The 12,864-nt window shown below is 32.4% G+C and overlaps 1 protein-coding gene and 1 long non-coding RNA gene across 7 annotated transcripts in view; both read left to right on the plus strand.

Moving 5' to 3' along the window:
- The window catches only part of LOC127710315 (uncharacterized), a 644,133-nt gene that overhangs the window by 147,078 nt on the left and 484,191 nt on the right, over window positions 1-12,864 (plus strand). The window lies entirely within an intron of this gene.
- Window positions 1-12,864, plus strand: part of LOC127710319 (uncharacterized) — a 49,413-nt gene that overhangs the window by 33,099 nt on the left and 3,450 nt on the right. The window contains exon 2 of one of the 2 annotated variants that reach the window (XR_007986124.1): window positions 4,480-5,746. This is a non-coding gene — a long non-coding RNA (uncharacterized LOC127710319). The remainder of the gene's footprint in view (window positions 1-4,479; window positions 5,747-12,864) is intronic. The other variant, XR_007986125.1, reaches the window with a different exon arrangement.

Below are 12,864 nucleotides of genomic sequence, written 5' to 3' on the forward strand. Positions count from 1 at the left end.
TTTTTGTGGATCGAATCAGTCAACGAAATGTTTCACCTTTGTTTCACTTTTGTTTCACTTTCAATGTTGACATTCTTTTCCTTTTAATGGCTGAACACTACAAAAACATGCGTAACCAATCTCTAGCTAATGGGTTAAATTAAAGGTCACATGAATACGGATTCAGTGAGGTCGAAATTATCCACTTGCAAGTGAATAATTCATCAGCGATGTTTCTTTGCTTATTTTGACAAAAATTGATCCAAATTGGCTCCTGAAAGCAAATTATTATTTCATTATTTCACTTTTATTAATGATTGAACCAAACTAAATCATATTCTGATTTTTTTCATATCTCGTAGCTAATGGCCCTTAAGGTGCTAATCACACATACCCTTAGAACAATTTTCTTCTAAAAATGTTTATCATGAATTGTTAGATTGAGTATATCACCTGATCACAATCAAATATATTTGGAAGTAAAAAATAAAAATTATAGGGTCAGTTTTCAGCATGCAATATTGGTAAATACCTGTAAAAGTGTGTTTTCATATTTTGTCACTATTTAACAGTAGTTATAATAGTTATACATGACTTATAAAAAGAAGGAGATGTGGTATGATTGTCAATGAGACCAAATATCAACAAGCACTTAGTCTTGAAAAAAAATATATCTATATACTTTAATATAACAAGCAGGTGACAAGGTACCCAATTCAAATTTTAAGCTCACCTGGCCCAAAAGCTTATTCCATCACTTTGCGTCCGGCATCTGTCGTCGTCTTCATAAACTATTTCAAGAATCTTCTCCTCTAAAACTACTGGGCCAAATACCTTCAAACTTCAACTGAATGTTCCTTAGGGTATCTAGTTTGTAAAATGTATCCGAAGTTTTGATCCATCAACAAACATTGCTGCCATGGCTAAAAATAGAACATAGGGGTCAAATGAAGTTTTTGGCTTTCATCTCAAAAACTAAAGCAGTAAGAGCAAAACTGACATAGGTGAAAGTGTTAAACAGGTTTAGATCTACCTGTAAAGTAATCTTCAGACCAGTAGAACAACTTATTGTTGGGTTACTGTCCAGAAATAGTTAGTTTTCACAGTTTGGGGTTATGTATTATCTTTAATATTATTATAGAAAGAGAGAAAGTGTAAATAACAAAATTGTTCAGCAAAGTAAGATCTACAAATAAGTCAAATGCCTGAAACTGAAATTACAGGTGAGCGATATCAGGCTCTCAGGAGCCTCTTGTTAAGAAATGACACTGGGTTGTGACCTGTTATATTTCGATTCCAAGGTTGTCTATCACACTAAAACTTGTTTTATGGTAAATATACATTAAATTATCTACAAAATAGTGTTAAACATGCCTTTTTCTATTGTCAGAAACATTTGTAACAGGCCTTCCAAGTAGGTCAACTGTAAATTATTTCATCTTCTGACAGCCAAATGGCAATCTTAATCTCGCAGTGAATGATTAGTTCTAAAAATTTTTTCCCAAAAATCTGTTAGTTTTTCTCCGAATAGAACTTATCATCCATATAGTAAATTTTAAAAAAAAATCTAACAAGTGGTATTTGAGGTATGCCTAATGAGTTAGGAGTGTCTATTTTTAAACTCAAATTTTCCCGTTTTATCAATGTCATTATACCCCCGCTTTAAAAAAGTGGTGGTATACTGTTTTACCTCTGTTTGTCCGTCCTTCCGTCCCGTGATAATTTTTCGTCGCATCTTTCTCAGGAACTACATTACAAGGATTTCTGAAATTTGGTTTCAGGGTTTATATGAGTCAGCTACACCATGTGATGCGTGATGTGTTTTCAGATTCATCACTCAACAACTTCCTGTTTACCTTATACTTTTAGCGGGGCGGGGGTATCATTAGTGAGCAGTAGCTCACAGATTCACTTATTCAGACTCTCACTTTAGACTTGGGGACAGGCACATATAGAATGTGGCAGGGTTAAACATGTTTTTGAGTCCTCCACTAACCTGGGACAATGGTGTAACAGAATATAAGAACATTCTAAAATAAAAATCAGTTGGAAATGGCTTTCAGATTGGCAATATAAAACCCCCTACCATGGAAAACTGAAGCCTCCCTGTTTAATATTTAGTACTTGATAGGAATAAAACATGATAAAATTATTTTTAAACATTTTTACCCAGCCATAAAAAATTGTACCCCCTACCATCGAAAACTAAAGACCACAGATTTTCAAATTGTCATAGCTATTCCAGCTATAATCTATAGTACAGACCTTCTAAAATTCAAACTGACCACACGCACGATACACGCACGGTGAATGCACAATACATGATACACGCACGATGAGTGATGAGCGTTACACGGAGGATTAATGAAAAATGAATGATGAACGCACGATACACGCACGATGACGATGAATGATGAACACACGATACACGCATGGTGAATGATTCATTGACGAATGAACGATAAGCGCTTAATACACGGTTCTCAAAGCCATTTTATTTGGAATTGCATTTAAGATTGATGTATGATAATGAAAATCTATAAGGGTATACAAATTTTAGATATCTCACTTTCTGTGTTGATTGGTCGACAGTTTTACTAAACACTCCATGTATTAAATAAATTAATTGCAGTATAGTATTTCCAATATCAATGAGTGTTGTCAAATTATAAAACTCATCAATTTTATAATTCTACTTAATATAAATAATTTATAAATTGCTACGTTTTAAAGAGTGGCGATTCCAGCCATTTTTAAAAAGAGGGTTCTCAACCCAGGATAAAAGGGGTGGTTTTAACCATATGTCCCCATTCAAATGCATTGACCCCCCCCCCCCCCCCCCCCCCTTCTTTTTATCTGCCTAAATTTGTAACCTTAACTAATTAATTATCATATGTTTACGTTCCGAAATTTAGGAAATATTTGTATGTTTCGCAGTTTAGTATGATGTCTTACTTTTACTTAAGTTACAATGTTCCTTATATTATCAGAATCGTATGAGTTAATTTAGAGCAAAATATATAATTTGTCAGAAAAATCTGATTCGTACAAATTAATTAGAAATAGCTAAGAAAATGAAATTTACCAAATAATGAGAAAATTTAAACATTTATAATACCTAATACTTCATAATATACTTCTGAAACCACTTTTCGTCCTGAATATGCATGAAATTTTTGCCACTGGACGTTTAAACAACCACTGAATAATCAATCAATCAAATTTTGCTCTCAGTAAAATTGAATTAAACAATATAAGCCACAATTGTATCCATCACTTGGTGTCTGTTGTTTGTTTGTACAGTAAACATACTGAATCTTTTTATATTCCTTATACAATTTCAAGTATGTAATAAAATTCATACATATTTTCAAACATCCTGGCACTTCAAATTTCTAGGAGGTGAGATTCTCTGGGTTTTACCTGAAACTCTTTGGGAAATGCAATTTTTAATTCCAATTCCAATTCCAAACTAAAAGATATCCCAAGGTTTTTTAAAATGCATTTCTAATTTGATAAGGAGATTTGAAAAAAAAACGATCTCAATGGTAGTTGAAATTATTCAGTGCAATCATTTTGTGTCCGCCGTTGTCTTTCATACATATCAATTGGTGTATCCACTGTTTGCTGTTCGTTATCTGTTGTTTATGGCAGTCAGGCCTCGCGATCGGTCTCCAAATTTAAGCCCCCACTTAGGTAAATTAATGATCATTTATAAGGGGGGGGGGGGAACTTTTTTTCTCGGGACAAACATTATTTTCCTTCCTTAAAAACAACTTAACAATTTTCTATATTTTTCATTTAATCATAAACCAATGAATATTAAATGATTTTTAAAAAATTAAAAAAATATTTTTATTCTAATATATCTAAATATCTGGGTTATTTTCCGATCCAAATAATTATTTTTCATTATTTAAGGAAAAAGTGTTATCAGTTATGGCCCCCTCATTTTAGACATGACATTTTGCTTGATACTGTATGAAGATTATTCGTTTTATGAAGAAATTCCCGACTTTTTTTTAACTAGATAAATATACAACAAAAATACCGTTTTTATACGACCGCAAAAATTAAAAATTTTTTGGTCGTATATTGGTATGACGTTGGCGTCGTCCGAAGACACATTGGTTTTCGCACTCTAACTTTAGTTTAAGTGAATGGATCTCTGTGAAATTTTACCATAAGGTTCAATACCACAAAAGGAAGGTTGGGATTGATTTTGGGGGTTATGGTACCAACAGTTAAGGAATTAGGGGCCAAAAATAAGCATTTTTGTAACTTCCAGACATAACTTGTGTGTAAGTGTATGGATCTCTCTGACATTGTACCACAAGGTTCCATATCACAAAGGGAATGCTGGGATTGGTTTTGGGGGTAATTGCCTCAAAATTTTAGGAATTAGGGGCCAAAAAAAGGGGCAAAAAACAAGCATTTTTCTAGTTTCATGATAATAACTTGTGTGTAAGTGTATGGATCTTTCTGAAATTGAACTACAAGGTTCCATATCACAAAGGGAAAGCTGGAATTGAGTTTGGGGGTAATTGCCCAAAACATTTAGGAATAAGGGGCCAAAAATAGCATTTTTATAGTTTCCAGACAATTACTTGTGTTCAAGTGTATGGATCTCTCTGAAATTGTACTGCAAGGTACCATACCACAAAGGGAAGGCTGGGAATGATTTTGGGGGTAATTCCCTCAAAATTTTAGGAATAAGGGGTCAAAAAGGGGAAAAAAACAAGCATTTTTCTAGTTTCAGGACAATAACTTGCGTTCAAGTGTATGGATCTCTCTGAAATTGTACTGCAAGGTACCATACCACAAAGGGAAGGCTGGGATTGAGTTTGGGGGTGATGAATCATAAGGGGTTTCAAAAAATTTGGGGGGGATTTTTTTTTTTTCCTTTTTTTTTCTTTTAAAATTTTCCATTTTAAGTTGGTTATTTCTGATTTATATTTAAAAGCAAATATAATGATATGGTAGGAGATACACACCAAACAGGATGTGTAAATTATTATATAATAAGTATTGTGCAATAGCAAGAAATTTTCAATTGCACAGTATTGCACAATAGCAAGAAATCTTTCATTGCACAGTATTGCGCAACAGCAAGAAATCTTCAATTGCACAGTATTGCGCAATAGCAAGAAATATCCAATAGCACAATATTGCGCAATAGCAAGAAATTGTCAATTGTACAGTATTGCGCAATAGCAAGAAATATTCAATTGCACAGTATTAATTGCTTATTTCTTGACCAATTTCAATGGGGTTTTATTCTTGAATTCTTGGGGTTCTTTAATATGCTGAATCTAACCGTGTATTAAGTTTTTTGATTTTGGGCCCCGATTTTAAATTGGTCCACATTGAGGTCCAAAGGGTCCAAAATTAAACTTTGTTTGATTTCATCAAAAATTGAATTATTGGGGTTCTTTGATATGCCGAATCTAACCGTGTATTTAGATTCTTAATTTTTGGTTCCGTTTTCAAATTGGTCTACATTAAGGTCCAAAGGGTTCAAAATTAAACTTAGTTTGATTTTAACAAAAATTGAATTCTTAGGGTTCTTTGATATGCTGAATCTAAACATGTATTTAGATTTTTGATTATGGGCCCAGTTTTCAAGTTGGTCCAAATCGGGGTCCAAAATTAAACTTTGTTTGATTCAACAAAAATTGAATATATGGGGTTCTTTGATATGCTGAATCTAACCATGTATTTAGATTTTTGATTTTTGGGCCCCGTTATCAACTTTGTCCACATTGAGGTCAAAAGGGTCCTAAATTAAACTTTGTTTGATTTCATCAAAAATTGAATTCTTGGGGTTCTTTGATATGTTGAATCTAACCATGTATTTAGATTTTGGATATTGGACCATAATAGGTGAATGTCCAATTTAAGAAAAAAATTTAAGTTCTTAGACCACATTCATTCTGTGTCAGTAGCCTATGCTGTGTCAAATATTTAATCACAATCCAAATTCAGAGCTGTATCAAGCTTGAATGTTGTGTCCATACTTGCCCCAACTGTTCAGGGTTCGACCTCTGCGGTTGTATCAAGCTGCGCCCTGCGGAGCATTTTATTTCTTCTTGTATCAATTTCTTTTCACAAAAATTAAATATTAACAAAGAATTGTTACACAAATGTAGAGCCCAATTTTATAACAAAGATATTCCTAATCTCTTCAACGAAATCCGCATATCTTTATCTTTTGAAACAAAAAAGTTAAGGATGTCTGTTCAAAGGACAAAAATGTCCAAAAAACTGAAATGTTATAAGTAAAATTTTTTAATGTCGAATAATTCAAACCCATTTGTCTTTTAAATTTAGCACATGAAGATATAATTTTTATTACATATACAAATTGATTTTGTAAAAATTAGCTTGTATATATGTGAACTTTTGTAAAAAAAATCACTGTGGTTCTAAAACTGTATCACATGCCCATAATTGTCCTAAAGCTAAATGTCATCGTCAGATTATGAGGGTCTGAAAAGGGATTCATTATTTCTGTATTCTATCATTTTAGGCAATTTTTCTAATCGTTATACCTTTTGTCCATCATTCTTTATTCCATATATTCTAGTACCTCATCATTTTCTTTTCTATATATTTGTCTGGTTATTTTTTGTATTCTTTATTTTTCGGTCAATAATTTTCTATTCTATAAACCCCCATCCACACCCTCGTGTATAATGGAAGACGATAAACATTTTAGTATACATACCACCCGTTGTCACTTTCACCTGACATACAAACCACAAATTGTTATTTTTACCTGGACACAGGACTTATATAATTACGTAATAATAAGGGATATAGTAAATTCAGTAGAATATAACCTGTATCAACGCACTGGCTTGTTAAATGAATATTGCTCTGACAACTGTTTATCATATTTTTAGTTATTTTAAATTGAGAATGGAAATGATGAATATGTCAAAGAGACAACAACCCGAAAAGAGCAGATGACAATTGAAGGCCACCATATTTGATAAGGTTTTAGTTTCTAATGAGACAGTAACCATCGTATTTTCAGAAAATCTCTAAACGGATAATGAGAGTTTAGCGACCTTGACTAGCTATACAGCCCAAGTACGGTCGGTCTCTAAAAGTTGCCGAATTTAAGAGCCTATATCAAGAGATAGGCTTTACCTAGCTTTAGGTGTTTAAAAAAAATCCATTTACGAACCAAATGTGGCTTCTTTATATTTATACCAAAATTGAGTTCAAGGCAGTATTTTGTCGAAGAAAACAATTACACAAAGTGCAACATGCGAGAAGAGGTTTCATTTCCCTTATTTATTTTTTATTGAAGTGAGTAATCTTTTGAGATTACTTCACGGAAATATATTTTAAATGAAAAGGTGCAACTGGATGCATCCCTAAAAAACAAATTTAAATATATATATATATATATCCTGAAGATCTGTAAAAGCAGTGAAAGCGCTAGTAAAAGTGATGAATTGAAACCGTTATTATCTTTTATTATTTTTCTTATATGTTACCAGCATACGGATTCTACTTAACTTTTCTTTATATATATATATATATATAATTTAAATTTGTTTGTTATATATATATATATAAAATGACGGATATTCGTCAATCAGACAGCAATCCAACATAAACACGAGTAAGTTACCTGACATCTAGAATAAGAGGTTTAAGCATACCCCGCACTGGTCAACTTTCTGATTTGTGGGTAAAATTCAAAATACATGTAGGACTGTGAAACGGGAAATATACGAAAGATTTGTTTTTACGTACGATGAAGCACTTGTCATTCCCTCAATACATACGGGTCCACCGTGAAACTATTCTTATGATTATATAACGGTAAATGATGATCTCATTAGAGGAACAAATTAAGTAAAGATAAATGTTGAAGCAAGAATAATTTCCACATGCAAAACATCAAATAGGACGATCTCTAAATTAGAACACGGCAACTTTAACTATTACATTCATAGACACTAGTAAATGCTAAAATATACTGACATTGAAACAAATATACTGCTCATAATAATTGCACATCTGTAGACTTTAATCTAGGTATCCCGCGTTATATAAACCATCGCAAACCATCTAACAGCTCAGCGCACTTCACGCGTGGCCATCAAACTTTATGATCTCCATTGCACCTCCGAGTCATACACACATATATATTCCGATTTTCTAATAATGGTTTTTATTATTTTAATTCCCGTAGGTATTGCCCAAAGAAATAGGGTTTATTTAAGGGTTTACACATCTTCATAGCTAAATATTTTGATACTTATATCACGAACAGATATCTATGACAAACATTTCTTAAATTGTCAGTATATAAATTTAGATTTTTTTTTTTAAGAAACGTAGGTTTCAGCTACAGCAGACTAAATTGGCTTTTGATGGATTGAAGGCTTATATAAAAATAAGAAAATGTGGTATAATTGCTAGTGAGTCAACTATTCAAGAAAGTTCAAATCAAGAGGAATGCTAGCAGTTATATCTATACGACCTTCAATAATGAAAAATACAGGAACTGTAAAGTCGGTTATTAAAGGCCCCGCCCCGACATGAAAAAGATATGAAACAATTCAATTGAGCAAACTAACGGCCTTCTTTATTTCAAAGCTACATGTATCTTGCCACAAAAAAAGCCCAAATACATGTATATAACAGAATTGATGTTACGAAAACCACTGAACTGCGTGCTTTTGACTTTGGACAGACACATAAATACACAGAATGTTGTGAATGTGTATAGGCCCTTTATTGGTCATATAGCTCTACACTCCTATCTATTTTATACATTCTTTGGCTTTTAAATATTTAGCATTGAGCGTTCCTAGTGAAAGTAAATCTAGAAAAGCGTTATAGATGCATGAAATTTATAAATTGTTGTTTTGTGAGGGGATCAAAACGTAGGGATCGATGTTAATGCCTGTTTTATATGTGCAATACTATCAGCCTTCTAACTTTAGTGAAACTCTGCAGTTGTTCAGTGACGGATCCAGGGGGAGGGTTCAGGGGGTTGGAACCCCCCTTTTTTTGGACGATCAATGCATTTGAATGGGGACATATAGTTGGAACCCCACCCCCCCCCCCCCCCCCCCCCCCCGTTGCCCTGGGTTGGGAACCCCCCTTTTTAAAATGGCTGGATCCGCCCCTGTTGTTTCATGTATTTGATATGCAAATTATCACAAAACTAAAAGGATAAGATGGATGAATTAATAGTTGATCGTTTAACGTCCAGTGGCATATATTATAGATTCATTATAAGGGGGAGTACAATAATTATGATATAATGATGAACATTGGCAATCATACCACAACTTATTTTTTATAAGAACGTACATGTGTAGATTTTCGTCTTTTACTGTTAACGACAGTGTCCCCGGGAGTCAAAGCCGAAATCAAACTTGTGTAAATTTCTGAAATATACATTTCATTATTTAACCCAATGTAAAGCAAAACAAATGATACCATTTTGAGCTATAAAACCAAGGCAACCCTTTATACTAGTCAAAAGTTGCTGGATCGTGATAGATGCATACGAAACTTCAATTAATTGTTTGTATTTTTCAATCTTTTATATCCGATAAAGATGAACACAAAATCTATCGGATAAAAACTACCGATTTTTCTAAAAGATAAAAATTATCCTTATTGGAGTCAAATTTGTCATATGGATTCATAAAGGACAAAAAAATGTCCTCAGTAACGGAACAAAAAATACCCCTGTGGTAAAATAATCCTTCATTCTTTAATACAAAGTACTATTGTGAATTATTTTTTCGGATATTAATCTTTTAGACATACATTAAAAACGGTGTCCTTGATATGCAACCATGAACACAATGAAAAGTGAATCTGTGAAAGTGTTCCATGTTTTTTCCATTTAAATAAAGACTTGTTATGATAATACAATATATTTAACTATTTTATCAAAAAATTTAAATAAAAAAGAATATCTTAAACTCGTAAACACAATTTCAAGTTTAAAAAGTTCCTCAATTTAAAATCCCTCTTAAGGAATACGGGATATATTTACGTGATCTTATACTTGTTTAATTAAAAAAATGCCTTCTAATACATATGTTTATTTGTATTCAATTTTCCACAAAACATATTTAGCTTATTTTAAATGAAAATAAAGAACAGAGAATAAAAACACTGTTGAAGAGAAAATACATATTCGTGTTAAATTCGCCTCAGTTTAATTTGTTAATTCAAGTTTGACATCTAAAATCTTAATCCGCAATCCACATTTACCCGACAATCTTGTATATTGTATTTTCTCAATGGAATAACCTTATACCATCAGAAACAAAGACAAAAATTATATTTGTAATGGTATTTATCAAAACTTAAATGTTTGAATATTTAGTAGAATATGAATTTGCCAAATAAGCAAAGAATTATAATCTTGCATTGTTCAACATTGGAGAAATGACTCAAGTTGAATGTTAATACTGATTCAATATTTTATTATAGTCTCACCACATACAGACATAAAATGAGAATCACAGAAATAAACATAAAACATTAAAACATTTGCATTGTATGTACCAATCTTAAAAAGAATAATGAGAGACTTTTAAGACACAATATATTTACTCATTTACATTTAAAATTTACAGTGTCCACCTGTACTATATGAAAATAAAACATTTTTTCTTTGAGAACTAGGAAATAAAATGCCGTTTCTTTTCAATGAAATATTGTTGATGTTTTTGGCAACTCTAGCAGCAACATTGCTGTTATTAAATAAAAATATAAATTTTTCGCTATCTGATAATTAAAGGTTAAAATGTTCATTAAAATGTTTAGCTTAATGTATCATAATTTGTCTTAAATCTACATATAATGGGCATTTTAAAATTACATGAAGTTCATCTTCAATAGTAGAGCTACAACACATGTCATCTCGTGGACTACTTTTCTTTCATACTTTCCAGTTTCTATTTTTAGTGGAGCTACCCCACATCTAAATTTTGCAAAAGCACTGTTGTTTTTAATTGGCGGAATATTTTTTAACAAATAACAGTTGGCCAACAGTATATTTTTAAGCCCATTTCGCTCAGTTGAATAGAAATTCCAATTTTAACTGTTCTGTCGTAGAAATGTCATCATGTTATTGTTTGTACGTAGAACATGTATCATTATATTAAAGTGTGTCAGTCCCAGACGAGATTCACTGAATAACCACGAAATGTTTACAGATGATAAATAAATTTTACACAAAAATTCATGAATCTGTATGAACTTTATGTACGATGAAGTTAATTAAGTGTTCACAAGAAAGTAAGTATGAATGTAAATTTTATTTAAAGTCGGAACATATATATACACTTGAACCGTGAGATAAAATATAAGCTTTGATGAGCTCTATAACCGACTATAAAAACCGCAATGAATGAACATGACCTGATTAGAGATGAACGTTTGACAAATGCACCTTATCTGATGTACACAGTAATACACGATTGACATACGCACGATACACGGTTAAGAATGAATGATTGATGAACGCAAGATACACGGTTAAGAATGAATCATATTGATGAAAGCACGATACACGCACCATACATGGAACGATGAATGATGAGCGCACAATTGGTACTTGCACGATACACGCAGGATACACGATGAATGCACGGAATAATGGTCAGTTTGAATTTTAGAAGGTCTGTAATAATGCCTTAATAAGTTCTTGGTAGAAATAAACCATGTTAGAAAATATTTTAATATTTTTTACTCAGCCATGGAAAATTGAACCCCCCCAAATTGACCTCAGATTTTCAAATTTTCATAGCTATTCCGGCTATGTTATATAGTAATAATGCATAGCTAAGTACTTATTAGAAAAATATAACATGTTAGAAAATATTTGAGAAAGATTAACTCAGCCATGAAAAAAAAATTTGAACCCTCCTCTACCATGGAAAACTGACCCCTTCTTTAAAGATCTCAGATATCAAATTGTCATACCTATTCAACTACTTTATATAGTAATAATGCTTTAATAAGTATTTGGTAGGAATAAAACATGTTAGAAAATATTTTAAAATTTGTATGCACCAGCTGTCACCAGAGGTGGCATTAAGTGTTAATCGTGTCCATCTGTTTGTACGTACGTACGTCCCAACATTGGTTTCCATTCTCTGACTTTTGTTTGCCTCAACCAAATATTATGAAACTTATACATAATACTTATTACCACAAAATACAGATCAAGTAAAAATTTGGGTGGCATCACTTTTACCTTTCTCAAGTTATGTCCCTTTATAATGTTATATGCAAGCAGGGGCATCATCTGAGTGTGTCCCAATTTATTTTACTCAGCAATGGAAAATTGACCCCTCTCTCAGATTTTCACATTACAGTAGCTAATGCTAGCTATGTTATATAGTAATAATGCATTAATAAGTACTTGGTAGGGATAAAACATGTTAAAAAATATTTTTACGCCCCACCTAGGGGCATTATGTTTTTCGTCTGTGTGTCCGTTCATTCGTTTGTCCGTCCGTCTGTTCCTCTGTCTGTCCCGCTTCAGGTTAAAGTTTTTGGTCAAGGTAGTTTTTGATGAAGTTAAAGTCCAATCAACTTGAAACTTAGTACACATGTTCCCTATGATATGGTTTTTCTAATTTTAATGCCAAATTAGAGTTTTGACCCCAATTTCACGGTCCACTGAACATAGAAAATGATACTGTTCCGCTTCAGGTTGAAGTTTTTGGTCAAGGTAGTTTTTGATGAAGTTGAAGTCCAATCAACTTGAAACTTAGTGCACATGTTCCTTATGATATGATCTTTCTAATTTTAATGCCAAATTAAAGTTTTGACCCCAATTTCACAGTCCTCTGAATATAGAAAATGATAGTGTGAGTGGGGCAT

This window comes from Mytilus californianus, unplaced genomic scaffold (genome assembly GCF_021869535.1).
Source record: "Mytilus californianus isolate M0D057914Y unplaced genomic scaffold, xbMytCali1.0.p SCAF_70, whole genome shotgun sequence".
Lineage (NCBI taxonomy): Eukaryota > Metazoa > Mollusca > Bivalvia > Mytilida > Mytilidae > Mytilus > Mytilus californianus.